The 18,246-nt window shown below is 40.3% G+C and overlaps 1 protein-coding gene across 2 annotated transcripts in view; it reads left to right on the plus strand.

Annotated features, from left to right (window-relative positions):
- LOC121289806 (inositol polyphosphate-5-phosphatase A) overlaps positions 1-18,246 on the plus strand; it is a 568,674-nt gene that overhangs the window by 277,762 nt on the left and 272,666 nt on the right. The window lies entirely within an intron of this gene.

The raw sequence follows: 18,246 nt of genomic DNA on the forward strand, positions 1-18,246 counted from the left end.
TGGAGAGGCAGGGGTGAATATAAATTCTAACCCAGTCCCAGCAAAAAAAGTACAAATTTGCAACTTCCAAGTCCAAATTACAGAAGGATTTGATAAGCAGCTTTCACTGATATTCAAGGTAGACAGAAGCACAGTCATCTTTTCTCATTTATTAAACTTATGTTTAATGGTATACGATGTGTTTTGTTGAAAACTGTTTTGCGTTTGGCAGATATAGATCTACAAAGAATTTATCGTAAAATGCAGCACAGCTGATGAGCTAAATCGTTCCTGCGTGAAAATGCACACATAGAAAGAAAATCCAAATCCAAACAATAAGACCGTCTACAATGACCGTTGAATTAGTTAAAGTAATACAATTGCAATTCAGACAGAAACCTGCATTAAAAACCCCACCCATCAGTAGCAGTCACTTCTATATGACACTTCACTGCAGATGCTTGGAGAGATGTGTTAACTTGGAGTCTACAGAAACAATTGTGGAACTGCTCCCAGTGCGTGGTACCTCTTTGGTTTTTCATGATTGTGTCTGTTGTTCATTTTTTTCCTGGCTGTTTTTTGTACAAACCCACAGCATCAGTTGCTGTGCAGGTGAGTAAGCAATTCTGAAATAATGAAATATGGCGTGTCACCTAAGTGGTACAATATGACAATAAATGAAAACTGTCAAAGATGTAAAAGTTCAGGAACATAAGTCTAGAAATTCAATGACATTTTACAGGTGTAAAATTGGACACCAAAGTTTTCAGTATGGTGGGCGATGTGCACACACATTTTGAACAGGAGGCACCCTGCCAAACATATTGGTACAGGTGTTAAAAGTGGGGTGCAGGGCATGCACCTTATACAAGTATTAAGCTGTTTGTATTTATGAATAATGGGCCTAACACCTGTTGGATGCCACTGTTACAAAATTGGTTTGGCCTGAAAGTAGCTGGTGCCAATCTATACGTGGTTCCCCTTCCCAATTGCCACTTCGACATTTTGATTGAAGTATTTGCATATTACAGGATAGTGTTCAGAAAGTGCAGCAAAATGAAGTACTTTAGTGAATAATTATGCACTTAACCTCATGCAATAAACGTTCACATTTATTTTAGGGAGACAATTCTTCAGACAATGCCAATTTTCTGGGAACGATGTTTATTCCTGAAATCAAATTGCTTAGCATTACCAGGCTGTTACACTAGATGGCACCCAACAGCAGGAATTTCTTTGAAGCAGGAATAACCCAGTCGCAATTCAGACCACGGAAGAAGTAGGAAGTGCTTTCAGATGGATTGGTAAAGAAGACAGTTAATGAGTCAGTCATCAAAAAAATCAACATTTCTTGAATTCTGTCAGGAAGTATGTGTACAAGTCATCACAGAAGTTAGGAAAAAGCCACTGTAATGCATCGAGTTCATATATAGTTGGGCTTGCTGTACAGTAACTGAACAAGTTACATTCTATTCTATTACATAAGAATGTTTTTAATCACCAAGATATTTAATGATTAATTTTTATAGTGGTATGTTTGGTCAGGGAGTTGAACTTCATCCCAGCAATGTGTTAGAGGACCTGGGAACTGGGTGGCTCTCTGGGTTGAACTTTGGGCCTTCATCTTTAGGCCTGAGTTTTACTCTAGTCCAAACTGTTGTTGTAAGATAACAAATTACATGAGTTTGTATGGTTTCAATCTGGTTCCTACTGGAAATATTTAAAAGCACTCCAAATTCACGACCAAATTGGCAGTGTTATCCAGGGTTGCCATAGGTGAGCTGATGTGGAAAATGGAAAAATGGTGTTGTAGAAGGGGTGTTTGTTTCATACTGTTGGTGCATCAGTGTGTTGGAGCAGGGCTTTGCTTTAATTGATCTGCGAATGCAAATGTTGGACTTACCAGCCCTAACACCCCTCACCTTGATGAGTACAAACATTGCTGTAACTCTATAGATAGCTTTCTTGCTGTAATACAACAATAACTTGTTTTTATAGCAGCTTCAATGTGATGTAACATGCTGAGGGAGCAAACAGATTTTGCCACTGAACCACATAAGGCAACATTGGGACAGGTGACCAAATGTTTCTTCAAAGAGGGAAGCTTTAATACCCTGTGTTCAAAACTTGGAACCAAGCTCAGGTCCTAGTTTCATTCCTTTCCTTACATTACACTTATTTGCCTTTCTCCATTTATTTAATGTGGTCTGCTATAAACCTTGTAACCCTCTACTCTGAATTGTCCTGGAACCTTTGACTTGGTGGATTCTGTGATATTCTTCATCTGCTGTCACTTTAAGTGGGATCTTCATGTTAATTTGTAGCTTGTGCTTCTGTGAACAACACCTTGTCCCTCAGTAATTTACAGGTTTATTAGATTTTACATCATTTCAAAAGCTTGCAGTTGGAAAAGAAAGATTGCAACCATCTGGGGAGAATTTTCTCCCTATCGGGCAGGCTGGGCAGGGAACAGGGGTGGAGCCGATCGCTGCCCGTGGTTGGCTGCGGGCTGCCATTTTGCATGGGCGGGCCAATTAAGTGCGCCCAGTGGTGCTCAGCGCTACTTGCGCGGGCGGAAAGAGGAGGGAAAGCCAGGGCCTGCGCCCTTTCTTGCATGCAGAAATCTCCCACAGGCACGGAGCTGCCTTAAGGAGATTAAGTTCAGTGTTAAAGTTGAGAAGAGTAGAAAAATTTAAATTATTCAGGCGTGTCCCCTCATGCGACAGTGCCAATGTGAATTTGCATAAACATTTTTGTTTAATTTATAAAACCTTCACGAAACCTCATCCCGCCTGTGGATGAGGTTTCATGATATACGCAAAGGCCGCCTGGGCTCTTCGTCTGCCCGACAACCTTAAGGTGGACGGGCAGCTTTCTTAATAGGGTTAATTGGTTTTTAAACGGCCTTAACAGGCCTTTGACAGTTCGGTGGGTGCGCAGCCGACTCCGGTGTGCGCCTGCCGAACAGAAGATCAGAATGACGCGCGGTGACATCGGGACGCATGCCCGATGTCACCGCGCGTCATTTTATGCGTCGGCATGCAGGGCCCACCCCCGCACACCGAACAAGATTTTGGCCTCTGTGTTTTCTATGTATTTATTCTTCATTTACGCTCAGATTCTCCCCTCAATTCCCCACTCATTTTCCCACATTCCCCTCCTTCTACCTTCCCCGAATCATCCCACCAGCTCCCCAGGACTTCCTAATTCTTTCTCAATGTTCACACCCCAGAATAAGTTCTAACATAATGTTATCTCATACAAATAAAAAACGTAACACATAAAAGGTCAACATGCTACTAAAGGATCATGGAATAAATTACGAACCTAACTGCAGGGAGTTGTTAGATTGAGCTATTAAAAGATTGTTTGTTAAACATGATCTGCTATAAAAATAACTGCAAATTGTTTGTTGATAGTAACTAATGAATTTATTAGTATTTGCTAGTTATGTCATCGTATGGTATTGATTAGACTACCGTGCAAAGCCTGTGGAGTTTTATCTGACATTTCAATAAAAGTCAACGACAAATAGCGGCAATAAAAATATCTGAACTGCCTGTCAGTCAGGAATGATGATTGGAGGATCTCAATAATCTCAAAAGCGCTCATTGTTGAAGTTAGTCAGAATGCAACATTGTTACTGCCTGAAAACTGTCTAAAGTCCACCGGCATTTTCAATTGAAGAGGCGCTCTAGCTTATTTCAAATCTACAAGTGTACACCATAAACCAGTATATAGTGGAATCAAGCAAAACAACCACTAGGAGGAATACACCACTAACAAAAAGCAAACGGTTATGTTCAAACTAATCCGCCCACACCCGCCGCTCCTGCCATTAATCGATAACAAGTAATTTGAAGACAGTCATCAAATTGAATCAGTAAAGCAAGCAAGCCCATGATGCACTTACTGGTCCCGAAAGGCTTCTAGTGAACCATGGAACTAGTAAATGTTTCAACCTCCCAATGTCGCTTGTTTAAATTAAGCCTTAATTTGGTGAAATTCAGCATATAACAATGTAAAAAGGGAATGAGGGATTTTTTTCCTTTACTGGTGCTCAGTAATGGCTGGGTCATCCCTTCGGAAAGATCCCAGATAGGATATGTTATCATGATTGCAGGGAGGAAAATGTAGCTTCAGGTAATCGATCACAGGACATTATTTTTTAATTTTGAATATTTTGAGGCATTCGGGTTTTACAGCAGGAAAAGGGGATATAGTGTTATAAATTGCTCCAGGTGTTTGTCAACTGTCCAGTTTAGATGAGATATGAAACAAATGCTAGTTTAATAATAGTGCCCCGCACCTGAAATATATTTGAACGAAATGCCATTCGGAGCCTGCGGTTTTATGGAAATAGTCTCAAAGACAATTATTGAGTAAAAATATTGAACGATATTACTGGAAGTATGTGCATAGGCATGTGAGGCAGAGACTAAGAGGCATGTTTATGACATGCCAAATGGTATTTTGAGCCTCTCAAAAGTCTTTAATCCTTCAGGTTATTAAAACCGTTATAAATTAACACATTCAAAGATACTGTTTTATGAAAAAAGTACAGTACTACAAATGGATCAAAGAGCCACCTTTAAATAAAGCAAACAATCCAAAGGATATTAAAACACACAAGCCCCCAAAATCCAACATGGTCGTGTGAGGTCAGGACTACAATGAATTAGGACCTCATTTTGGATGCCAAATTCTCCAGCAAATATAACTACAACAAGATTTCATTGCTTCGATCGTGCAGAAGGCCCTGCGCTATCTGCTGTCAAACAGTGGTGTGCACCGTACTACCAGCCACTTCCAGCATGGCCCACACAGCAGCCATGCTGTGAAAGGTGCTTGTGCAGGCAGCTGTGCATATACTGGAACCATCGGAGAAGTCAGATAGTGACATCAGTCAACCATTTGATCAATCGGTGAACACCTGTGCTAATCACTCACCACTGTACACGTGTTCAGTTGCATGAATTGCACGAGCGCTATTTAAAGGACCAACCGTCCGGGTGCAGTGAGATGCTTTTGACTTACTCGACTATTGCAAAGTTTGTGGAAGTTCTGTGCTGTGGTTTTTGAAGCTGTTGATGAGCCAGTGTATTTGTTCAGGGAAGACAGAGAGTTGCGTCATCTTCACACACTAAGGCCGGAATTTTACGCCAGCGGGATCTTATGACCCCGCCAAAGTCAATGGAGCTTAGAATGGCTTGCCACGACGGGACCATATAGTTCTGGCCTAAGTCTGCAATAGGTATCGGAATTGTGGTTGCAGTACTCCTGGGTTTGCAACATGGCAGAGAAATGGAGCAGAGGACGTAGAGAGAGAGGGAAAGCTATAACAGTAGCCACACTGTATGGCAATGTATATCGGAAGAAATAAATGGGGCTTGTGAAAAAGATACAGCAATAATCATGAGTGGTTTTAACCTACATGTAGATTGGATGAATCAGAATGGTGAGTTGTTAGAGTGTTTTTGGGACAGTTTCTTAGAGCAGCACATTCTGGAGCCAGCCAGATAGCAGTCTAGACTAGATCTTGTAATGTGCAATGGGACAGTGTTAATAGTATGTTAACTATATTCTTTATATGTTTAAGATACACTTGTGAAGGGCATTGTTTAACTAAGTACTTGACCACATATCAATAGGGGATAGCTGGGACACTGGGAAGAAAGAACGGATATGAGACTGAACAAAGTCAATGAACGCTCTTAGGAAAGAAAAGCTCTGTGTCTTGGATTTGACTTCAACAACCGGCTTGGATTCTATTGATGGACAGGATTATTTAATGGCCTCATAGTGAAGGAGCCCCAAGGTAGCAGTGATCATAATATGATTGAAATTCGCATTCAGTTTGAGGGAGAGAAGAGTGGATTCAAGACTAGTGTTTTAAACTTAAATAAAGACAATTATGAGGGTCTGAAGACAGAGCTAGCTAAAGTGAACTAGGAAATTAGGTTAAGGTATAGAGATGCAGTGGCAGACATTTAAGGAGATATTTCAGAATAACCAGAATAGACAGATTCCAGTGAGAAAGAAAGACTTTAAGGGAAGGATACACCATCTGTGGCTAACTAAGGAAGTTAAAGATAGTATAAAATTGAAGTAAAAGGCATATAATTCCTTAAAGATGAGAGGCAGGTTAGAAGATTAGACAAAATATATAAGACAGCAGAGAATGACTAAAAGACTAATAAAGAAGGAGAAATTACAGTGCGAGAGAAAGCTAGCTATAAATATAAAAGCAGATAGTAAGAGTTTCTACAGGAATTTGGAAAGGAAAAGAGCAGGTAAAGTGAGCATTGACCCTCCACAGAGTGAGTCTGCAAAATTAATAGTGGAAAATAAGGAAATGGTAGATGAATTAAACAGATATTTTGTATCTGTCTTCACTATGGAAGTAATTGTGAATCCCAGAAATGACTGTGAATCAGGAATTGAAGGGGAGAGAGAAACTAAATGTAATTACAATCACCACGGAAAGGATATTGAAAAAAATATTAGAACAAGAGGCCTGACAAGTCTGCAGGTCCTGATGGATTTCATCCTAGGGTCTGAAACTAAATGGCTGCTGCGATAGTAGATGCATTGGTTTTAGATTTCCAAAAATCCCTAGATCCTAGAAAGGTGTCATCAGATTGGAAAGTGATAAATATGACTCCTCTATTCAAGGAAGGAGGGAGACAGAAAGTAGGAAATTATAAGCCAGTTAGCTTAACATCTGTCATAAGGAAAATGCTCAGTCAAGCCTTATTATGTATTCTTGGCTGAGAGCCCAGACAGCTATTAGAACACTAGACAGCTGCTCCCCAGAGAAATTCTTGTTTGATTGACAGCTCAGGCTCTCTTACTTTGGTTGTCAATTTCACAATGTTTGTTTACACATGTTAAGTGGTTTCAAAGGTTTATGGTTTATGATTTTTGAGATGTCAAGGAGCCTGGGTGATTGACACTTTTATTAGCTTGTGTTTCAGACTTTTTTTCAATCAGAGAAACTTGTCAATGAATGACTTTTTTTCAAGGTTTCATTGTGTTTTTTTTCTAATTCTACTTTACAGTATAAGGTTCATTGGTTCTAGAAACTATACAGTTGGCCAATGGGGATGGAAGTGCCACAGCTTAGCATAAGAGGCATGAGAAATCATAGGGGGTGGCATAAAGGGCATGAAGGGCCATAGCAGGATGGAAGGGAGAACTTGGCTTAAGAAGCATGACAGTACATAGGGGTGGGTAGAGGGACATAGGGGATGAGGAGCCATTGTGGGTGGGTGGAAGGGTAGAGCTTGGCATCGGGGCATGAGGGACTATGTGGGGTGGATCAAGGGCATAAAGTGGCAGAGGGGGCTTGAGGGGAACCTCTTGAACTTACCTTTTAAAAGATCCCCTCATGCAGACTAGGGTTCATGACTCCTGTGAGAGGCTGTGAACTACGACTCTTTAAAATCCTGGCCCTGCTCCATGAAAGATGCCTGGCAATAGAGTCAGCCAGGTCAGGAATGCCAGATACAGGCTTTTGATAGGAACCAGCCTGCACCCTTTAAAGGCATTCCCAAAAATTGCACAGTCCAGGAAAGGGGTCGGAAATCCCAGAATCAGGACCTGCTGGCCATTTTTAAAGTGGCCCGCGTCAACCCAACTTGTGAAAATCCAGACCATAGACTCTGGGGCTTGTGTGTCCACTGTTGCTCACCAAGTCAATATCCAATCATCCACAAATGCTCTTCCCTATCCTAGACACATGGACAACCAACAAGGGCACATTCAGACACACAAGGGCAGGCGTGGGAGTAAAACAAAATATGTGCACACACCATAAGCATTGTACAATGTACTAGAATGGATTTATTATTAAAATGTTTGTAGTCTGTCATTTTCTCAGTGTACAGAGAAGAAATGGCCATTGTCTGTCTGAGAATAAGAAAATGACTGATTCCTTCCACCAAGGCAGATTCTCAACTTACCAACCATGACTTTGATGGGAATGAAAATCGGTGGTTTCTGTAACAGGAGACCATTCTGCACTGACAGTTTTTTTGCATGGGTGGCAAGCTGAAAACCTGCCCAATTGTGTGTAGACCATGGAAGATCACTGTGATATATAAGTTGTGGTAGATAGTTGACTGCCTACCTGCAGGACATTTTAGAATTGTGTGCTGTACTTCAGTAACAAAATGCAAGCCTTCTCCACAGTGCCCTGATAGCTAACTTTGCTGCAGCATACTGTGCCAAGGGTAGTATCTACTATGACTTTTGAACCCTCTGTGCCCTCTGCATTCTTGAGTTGCCCTCTCTTCCTATTCTACGAGGATATATCAGCCAATAACCACTGTGCTCATTTTCTCAGGCAGTAAACTCTCACTCACTTCTTTCACTGCCATGTTGATACTTGCAAATTTTCTCAAATTTGTGTGGCCCAACCATACAAATGTCCCTGCCTCAGGGAATTGTAATGCAATGCATTGCAGCCCAATTTCAGGGGCCAACATCCTGTGCCCCAAGTATGCCTGAATTGCATTGGTCCACTTTTCACTTTAGATTCTAGGCATGTAAATGATGACTAATACCAGTCTGAGCCCCCACTACCAACCACCACCCCCTCCTGCCCCTCCGCATGCTAAATTGGTCTGCGATTAGAAGAACAGCATTGGACCTGCCTTGATCAGGATTCTTCAGTCAATGCTGTGGCCTAAGCACTGACCTCCGACAAAACCTAAGTTTTTTTTTAAATGATTTAAAAATACACTCCAGGAGTGTCCCTTCTGACTTTGCAGCTCAACTGTTGTTGCCAGCCTGCAGTCAGTTCCCCTCATGTTCATCCCACCATTACATCACCCCCAACACCATGAGTTAACTGAAGGTCATTGCTGGCATGGCAGGCAGCCTGCAATTTATTGTTCCAGCTGGGTGGTCTGCCTGTGAAGGAGGCAGAGGTGAAAATCTAGCCCACGTTACATATTCACCAATTACCTTAGCTGGCCACTCTTTTACCTCACGTGTAGTTGATTTAGATTCAGGCAGGCTGCCGGATATGGAATTTCATTTGAAATCTTTTTTTTAATATGGCTAAGTTTTTATTATTTTTAAAATGGAAGTCTTACATCGTATTGAATTGCTTAATTTGGTTTTAGAAGAGATGCAGTTGGGAAGATGCAGTTAGTGTTGAAGGAAGTAATTTGGGGAAGGTAGCTGATTCACCAGGGAGCCACGTGGTGCTGGAGTATTTCCAGATGAATTGTAGCCATGTGTAATTCATATTTATTATAGACTGCAAACTTCCTGTACCTTTGGATCATTTAATATTCACACTGGCCATCATACCTGTAACATTTACATTTAACCTTTGATGCATCATTTTGTTAAGTCTTTTTCTATTGACTTTCCTACTTCCTATGCCTCCACACCTTACAACAATCAACACAATATTAATCTTCACCAAAAAGGTACATCCGGCCTGTAAGTGTATCACTTGAGAAACCACTGCGCCAATTATCAAGGATAATTAACTTCTCTTTAATAAGCTGCAAAGGACTTGACTGGAAGCATGGTTTCCCCATCAACCTTTGGCTTATTAAAGCAAATCATTTTGTGCAAACTCTTTAACAGAGAAACCACTATTAAAGCAGCCACTTGCTTAGAATTAAGAAGCATGATCCTATGAACAGGGAATAAATTTTTGATTGAGAATTGTGTCTTGAATTTATGTCAAACATAAACTGTGAGTGCATTTCCAGCTTAGACAAAATGCGACTGAGATAGAATAAGCCATCCAGCCACCTTTCATTTTGACTAAGGAAAGGCAGACCAGTCCCAAATCATTTAAATGAAGTAGATGTCACTGAAGTAATATGCTCTGGCTGTAATTCTTCTTCCTGTACGCACAGACATACTGAATGGCGATCAATGAATCCACCGTAGTAAATGAATTATAACTGTGTATTTCAGGGCATGGTTTCAGGTTTGAATAATTTTGTTTGGAAATTTATGGAAAATTAATTATAGTTTACAGATGTTCCTTGGCTCAGCAAAAATTGGATGCATTTATGATGAGGGACGTAATCTGCTTTATGAAACTGTCCGTCCTTTGCTCAATAAAAGACAGGTCTGATAAACTGTATGAGCTGAGATTGGTTTACTAAGGGCATCAGGCGCTTCATGATGGGCTAAATCATTCCTGTCTGGCTCCATGTCTGGATAATGATGTGATTCCAGCGCGGCTGCACCTACATCACCTACTGTACATTATGATGTGCTGCAGTCAACTGGCAGGGTCTGTAGTGAAGGTGAAACTGTCATATCGATCTTTTTAGCGCTAAAATATGAGCCACTTTACTTTGCTCCTGAAGCTGTGATGTGAAAAATAATAACTTGAACCCAAATTAAAAATATTGATCATTTGATGTGTTGAGAGTAAATAAACACCTACAGAAGTTTCAGGTCATTGCAGCAATGTTGTTTAGCAATAAATAAAGAAGCATGTCAGGATTTGGGGGAGGGAGGTGCATCTGTTCTTTCCCTTTGCAAATTGATTTCTCATCATTTACATCCCATAATGTTGCAGACAACATTTTTAGTCCTTAATTGCACAATCTTCTTGATATTTCGGCAAATCATCTCTCGCGAGTCGATGAGTTGTTGTTAATCCACTTGTGCATTGATTGATTGATTCTGTGCTCAATAAACTTGCATTACTTCACTTTATTTAGAGCTTCCGTCATAATTTTTTGTACATTTAAGCTTGACTTTTTTATTTCCCATGTAACAGATGAGATGACATTACTCTATTAAATGCAAGACAAACAATTGCCACACAAATTGCTTTATTCTTGATTCTGCGCATTTTAAATAGGCTAAGGCATATTCCAAGTCAGCTTGATAAAATGCTTCAACTCAAGGTTCAACAGGCAACAATGCTTAGACAGGAAACCAAACAGGAATGTTGGGAGGGACACTAAGGACTAGCTCTTTGGGCTATGCATTGCAAGCATATTAGCTTATTTGGCATATTGTGGACTTTCAATTTCACTGTGTTTGTTTAATATGCTTTTTACATAGCAATGCATCTATTTGCAATGTGACATTCAGTTACTAAAAATTAAGACATGAGGAGGTGACTGAGGGTAACACATACGTTGCATCTTTCTGTGGCCCTTCTATTACTAGACTTAATAATAGATTCCATTGCTGCATTGATACCTTTGGACTTTAAAGCTGTAGTTATAGATCATTTGGGACACAAATGTCATTTAATTATGAATTGACATTTAGGATATATAACACCAAATAGATTGGGAATGGGTGTCCAGATCCCAGGGTATCTTTGAAGTGTCCTAATGAGAGCACACAATCTCCTGTCCATAAGGAAACACAGCAACTTCCAACTCCTGTAGAGTGGAAATAATTAATCTACTCTGATGCCTTTAGTGATCATAGATCTGAAAGCCAAATAAAAAAAGGACCCGTTTTGTGTTTGAAGTCTTTTGTTATTTCTCCCCTGTCCATCAATCCCCAATCACTATACATCGCCAGTGTAAATGGAAAAGCTTTGCTTGTTGATGAATTTGAATTTCCATTCTCTTGACACAAAGCCCAACTAAGTTGTACATCAATCTTCCCCTCTGCATTACAGTACTTTGCTACAGTGCTCTGACTTTGCAAACTGCCTAAAAATAAACTGAACTCTTAAAATTAAATGCTTTCGGTCAACTAAAGATGGATAAGAAAACTGGAAATTAATCTAATTTGTCAGGATAATAAAGAGCCAAGCCCATAACCTCAGCCCAAGAGGAGATGAGGAATAATAGAAAGCCAATTAATCCAATTTGTTTTCTTTAGACATCAGCTATAGTGTCAAGTATTCCCCATGCCTGATATTTAACTTGAGAAATATCCATGGTATACATAAACCCATATGATTTCACATATTAGAACCTCCATTTGAAGCCGACAATTAGCTTTGTAACTGTGATGGTGACTATTCTAAATGTTAACAGCTGCATGTGTGAATTTGCTTCTTCTTAATTTTATAGGTTTTTAATAGTTAACTGGTGCAATCCACTCGTGTCTGACCATTGTTAACTTAGCCAGCATCAGTTCATAGGAACATTGTCCAGTACCATGGAAAGTTTGTTTTTCAAGATCTCACTATTTTTCTGCTGTGCTGCTTTTGGACTTCAGTTGAAGGAAAAATAATTGCTAAAATTTCATTCATCTTTAACTGGCCAATTTTATTCTTCAAGAAGCCCAAAGGATCAATGATGGGGAAGATGGAGCTTGAGCTTGATCGTTGGAGAAATATTTCACAGTACATACAAAAAAGTTAGGATTGAATGAAATAAAGGATGCCAAAATAATCAGGAGGAGCAATATTTAGGATTGAATTTCAAAACTATTAACCTATTGAAGGAATTAACTAAATAAAAACTGTAAGTGTGGAGTACTATGGCCCAGATTCTCGCTATGACAGAGAGATGCTCTCTATTGTGGGGAAAATCCCGGAATTGGCTGAAAATTCTAAATCCTGCCCCCAAACACGGCATGTTCTATTTTCTCAGGGGCAGGAGTGGAGTTGGGCCAGGGTTCATGCATGTGTACTTTACGGAGACAGCTGGCCATTTAAACCATCAGCTGCCTCCACTGAAGTGGGATTTTGGAAACCTGGAGTGTGCAGATTGGACCAGGGAATTCTCCCCTCTCTGCACACCTGACCCGGGAGCGAAAATCTGGGCCTATCAGTTTATAAACATCACTAGAATCAGACAGTTGAATTTAATTGAATTTTTCTGAAGGTATCCTATCATTTAACATTATACAGAAGACACAATTTTGCTTTAATGTAATTTTCTTATTGTGGAAAAGGCAGCCGTGAAGAGAAAATTAAGGGAAAATTGAAGAAGAGGGAAATTACATTTTAGTTTCTGCAAGAATCACATATTCAGAACTCACACTGAAGTGAGTGTGGAAATCCAAGCAGTATATAAATGATACGTAAGCTTATGATTGAATCTATACATATTCTAATTATAAATTTTGCCACTCATTCTTCCGGGTCTGACAGTAGTTTGCAAAAGTTATATACCTGAGATTCATTTCAGTATTAGTCACATAATTAAACAATTAATATTTTATTATCCCAAAATATGTAACTGGAACATTCAAATTTAATTATATATATGTATGATAATTTATCATAAATATGTAAAATAATATCATCTAAACTGAAAGTTTTGGAATTGTATTATAGCTCACTATTTACCATTAATACGTTTGAGATTTTTATACCGCACAGTTATTGACATTTTTATAAGATGGTTAAATGCTTACAGCAGGTTTCCATGCAGGGTGACTTCAAATATCTTTCTCACTTACACACAGTGAAACAAAACAGTATCTTCCCAATGAGGTGGATCTTGGATTTCCAAGTTTAATTCTGTGTACCTAAAGCTTATAAATGTGGAGCTGCCCGTCCGGCCTTTCTACACCCCAGCGTCCCGTGTATCTGCCTTCCATCTCCTCTTCTCCTTTCCCTCATGGATCTGTCATTCATGCTGGGGCACGATGCTTTCAGCAGTGCCACCAGTCTCTCTCCCAATTGGCCACTTCTTGTGGCTGAGCTTTGATGGTAAGTACAAGCAGCTAATTCAACTGGGCATTGCAGCTGAAGATCGCTCTGTCCTCAGCCTGTGTAAAACCTCAGCAGGAGGCACTGGATTGTGATGAGAGGTAGAATCTTGGCTGATATTTCTCCTCCATGGTACAGGGATACTGAGAGTGGTTGTAATGCCCTGCCAGCACTCAAACCAAGGGGTGCTAACTCTGCACAAGCCGGGAATTAAATCTGGGAATGCTCCGGGGCTTGTAGCACGCTGTAGATTACATTTATCCATAAGTAATTGAAGGAATCGTGTGGCTCATCTAGTTAAATCCTAATGACTTTAAAAAATCTTTTACAGCTAAATTAATTGTAAAAAAATATTCTGTGCTGTTATATTTTGGGACATACAGATCCCTTCTTGAGAAACTGCAATCTGGACCGAATCTGAAAATTCAAGGAGTCTGAAGTTTGACTAATTAAACAACACTTGATCATTATATTATATATTTCTCTTAAATTTAATGGGGCTTTATACTTTGCAGAAACATTTAACATAAAATCATCGTGCTGCACTGTTGGGACTTTAAAATCTGTCACACCAAAAAGCAGATATTTCCCTGGGTAAATTTTTCTTTTTCCGTTTAAATGGCGTGAATGACAAAATCAAAAGTTTTGAGCTACATTTTTTGTCTGCTACTTTATTTTTCCACAACCGTGCAGCAGAATCTGAAGGCAGAATTTAATGTTGGCGACTGCATGGGGTCTCGCCCTTTGGCTGGAGAACTGGTGGGACCCCTGCGTCTCCTCCTTTGGGGAAGGCCCGCCAGTATTTTGTGCCCATCAGGCAATTCAGGATCCCATGGGTGGAAATCTCATCTGCTGAGAGCAGCCGGCCAATCAAAGGTCAGCAGCTCCCCGTTGACCATCAGTGCTATCGGAAGTGGTGCCTGCTGCTGGTAACCCACCCACCAGAGGCCTAAGATTGATGAGGCACCCAGGCCACAGGTGAAGGGGTTGTGGGGAAGGAGTTGCTGGCTGAGTTGGAGGAAGGTTTCGGAAGAAAGGACATCATGTGGTTTTCAGTGCCACTCCCTACCTCCTTCCTAATGCTGGTCCCTCAATTAGGTATTGAATGCCTCTAAACCAGGGACCCACCACTCGCCACCCCTCTGCCCCTCCCAGAAGCCTCAAGAGAACCCGACAAAGTTTTCTTCTCAGGTTCCCCATGTGGCAACCCCTACCTGCTGCTGGTTGAATACCAGTGGCGGTGGAGTGAGGCTCTTAAGTGGGCATTAATTGCCCAGGTGATAACCTCAATTAGTATCTGGTGGGAAGGCTGTCCACAAGCCCACCCTGGACTTAATTGGGTGGAGGTAGGGGAGTGGCAGAATCCACACCCTCCCACCTGATTAAATATCCCCACCGCCAAACTTGCAAACGGGGGGGCATTAAATTCTGCCCTGGATATTCTTACCTTTTTGAGTAAAATCCTGCCCTAAATAATGAGCCACATTTTCCAACTAGCTTTGGGACCCTGACATCATGACCAAATGATGGTCCTGATCCTGCACTCGCCAGGAGCCAGACTAGGGGAGATATTTTATCAGCAGCAGCCTCCTAATTGGCTGCTTCAGCGCTCACGGTCCTATTAAGAATGGGTGGTCTCCCTCTCCTGATGTGCCAATTGCAGGGCTGGCAGGTCTGGATCTCAGCAGGCCCACCAGGAGAGGTGGGTGTTGTTCAGGAGTGAATAAATCAGAGACACCAAGCAGTTAGGCCCCTCAGAGCAGAGCGGAAACCCCTTAGACAGTTAGCTTTTGACCTACAAGGTTCTTAAAATATCATGAAGATCATTAGATCCATAATCTTCAGACAGTGCATTAGTTAAATCACTATTTAGTGTCTGACTGGTAACTACTGTTTTTTTTGTAGAATAAAGGTGTTTCATGTCCCATTATTGATCTCTCGTTTCTTTCCTGCAATGACTAACTGATACTTTGATATTCATGTCTGATCTCACGTTTCTGAGCCAGCTAGCTTACATTGATCATGTGATCATGTGTATTTAAAACAATCCATGGAAGATGCATGCCAAGAAGACACAAAATAGTGGAGTACTGAAAAACGAGGAACCTTCAGTTTTCAATATCAGTTAATTATCGATTAATGATATGAAGTGGCCTGCTACAGAAATAAGTCACCATCATTGCAAACCTAAAATCAAAACGACTAGTGCTCAACAGAATCAAAAAATTGCTCTGAAGTATTTTGAATGGTATTGAGCTATTTATGAGATTGAATAACCTAATGATTCAAGTCTAATATATGTTGCCAAATGCGAGTAAGACTGAACATTTGTACTGTGAACAGCACCTTTTTATTAACAACTGTATTAAATTCAGAGCACTGTCTATAAATGAATGTTGGCTATTCTTCCTCAAATTACAATTATTTAAAGGTTTTTAGAAAGGTTTAGGGAAATTAAATAATACAATTACTTCTGGATTTTGTTCTGCAGTTAAGTGCATTTTCATTGTGTCATTTTTGGAGTCTGCCCAGTTTTCTTTTAATATTAAAAATAATTGAGTTTGCCCCATAAATTAAATTTATCAAATTGCGTTATGCCCTTTGAAATTGGATAGGTATCCTGGCAGTCTGAGCAAGAAGTTAATCTGCTTTCCTTAAGCCTTCAGTGTCTACAACTGCAACAGGATTGCAATGATAGAACATCTGCCTGTCACCCTAGACACTGTGTAATTTTTCCCATATCCCTTTTACAAATAATGATATTTGGATCGAGCATTAACAGGCTTAATTACTTTAAAATTGTCATTTTAATTTACACTGATATAGTATTGATCATACAAGCAGAGATTAAACTGTTCACTGAAGCAGATGATGGGGAATTAAACATTAAAGGGTCCTCATGGGGCTGAGAGGGTAGTCCAGAATGTGCCATGAGAGGAATGATATTTCTCCGTAATGAACTGACAGGATGCAGGGACATGAATCTTTGGCCTGAAAAAAAAAGGAAATAATGGGGTTTGGGAACCATTTGCAGGTTATTCATTCACTGCCATGCACCAATTCTCTTGTGATTCATCTACTTTACTTGCATTTATTTATCCAGTGAATTCAGGTTACTGTATATGACCTTTTAACTGAGCAGATTTTATATGAGGGTTCAGGGTGGATTTGCAGGTGAAAAAATCTGCTGTCGACAACAGTCTTAGAGTACCAATAAGCAACATCATTAGTTTAAAAAAATCCCTCAAGTTTACTTTTGGTTTTGGTGCATTGCACTGCAGTCCTTGTGCTTTAATGTATTGCCAATAAGTTGTTTTGCATACACAAATAGAGCACATAATAGTTACCAATAATGCCAGTAACAGAAACATTAATTGAAAACCAGCATTTCAATCCATCCTGATTTGATAAGAATAATCAGACAAAGTTAGTGTTTTCCTGCACATGATATTCGTATTAAAAGTTTTCTATTTTATCACCCCCTCGCAGGGCATTGTACTTTCTGGTTAGCATCTGCAGTGAAATGCTGCATAATTGCAGCACATCTGAAATCTGGCAAGCACATTCAGCAGCTGATGATATCCAGAGGCAACATGGCTTCAAAGAGATCAAATTAGTTAAGATGAGCCGTATCCATTTCTCAAAGTTGAGAACTTTCATTTCCATAATCCTAGCTGAATATAGAGAATAAAGACATCACTCGAATTATTATGAAATGCTTTTTAATATTTTGGCTTCAGGTTCATTGGGTTCCAGGGTACCGGACTTTGACTGGTTTCAAACTTGGCCTGCTTAATGCCATCACGGGGTGAAAAGTGGATGCAAAATTCTGCTGTGAAGATCACCAGATGCCATATTAGTGAAGGTGTGGCGCTCCTGCATCTAACATCCACTGCAAAGATGTGGAGCATTTATGATGTTAATTAGTATGCAACACTGAATTGATGCCAGCGCTGCCATTTTGGAGCTCAACGCTCCAGCCACTCTTAACCTCACGCAGCTGAATATGTGTTAAACAGCATGAAGGATGGCCACCAGCAGTAGTTGAAGCAACTACCAATTACTTACAGATTAGTTCCTCGGTGATTTATTCTGACTGTTGGCACAATTCTACAAGTGTTTGCTTTCCCTTCTTGTGTCAAGTTGAAAAGTCTGCAGGGAGTTGATTGGCAGATGCTGGAAGGTGATTGTTGATGTCAAGGATTCTGCACAATCTGATTGCTCCCAGTAATGGGTGGCTGAGTGAGCCTTCCTCTTGGTATTGCACATGATTTAGAAAATATAAGAACCTAAGGAAAGAGACCATTTGGCCCTTCATGCTCTCTCCACCATTCAACAAGATTATGGCTGATATACCACAGCTCCAACTTCTTGGACTATCTCCATATCACTCAATCCCCTCAGTACCCAAACTTTATGAAACTCTGCCTTGAATATACTCCGTGATTGAGCATCCACAGTTCTCTGGGACAGAGAATTCCAGAGGTTCACAGCCCTTTCAGTGAAGAAATTTCTGCTCATCTCAGTCCTAAGTGGTTGACCCCTTATTCTGAGACTGTGACCCCGTGTTCTAGATTCCCAGTCAGGCGAAACATTTTCTCAGCATCTCCACAGTCAAGCCTCTCAGGAATTTTATATGTTACAAT

This window comes from Carcharodon carcharias, chromosome 17 (assembly GCF_017639515.1).
Source record: "Carcharodon carcharias isolate sCarCar2 chromosome 17, sCarCar2.pri, whole genome shotgun sequence".
Classification (NCBI taxonomy): Eukaryota; Metazoa; Chordata; class Chondrichthyes; order Lamniformes; family Lamnidae; genus Carcharodon; species Carcharodon carcharias.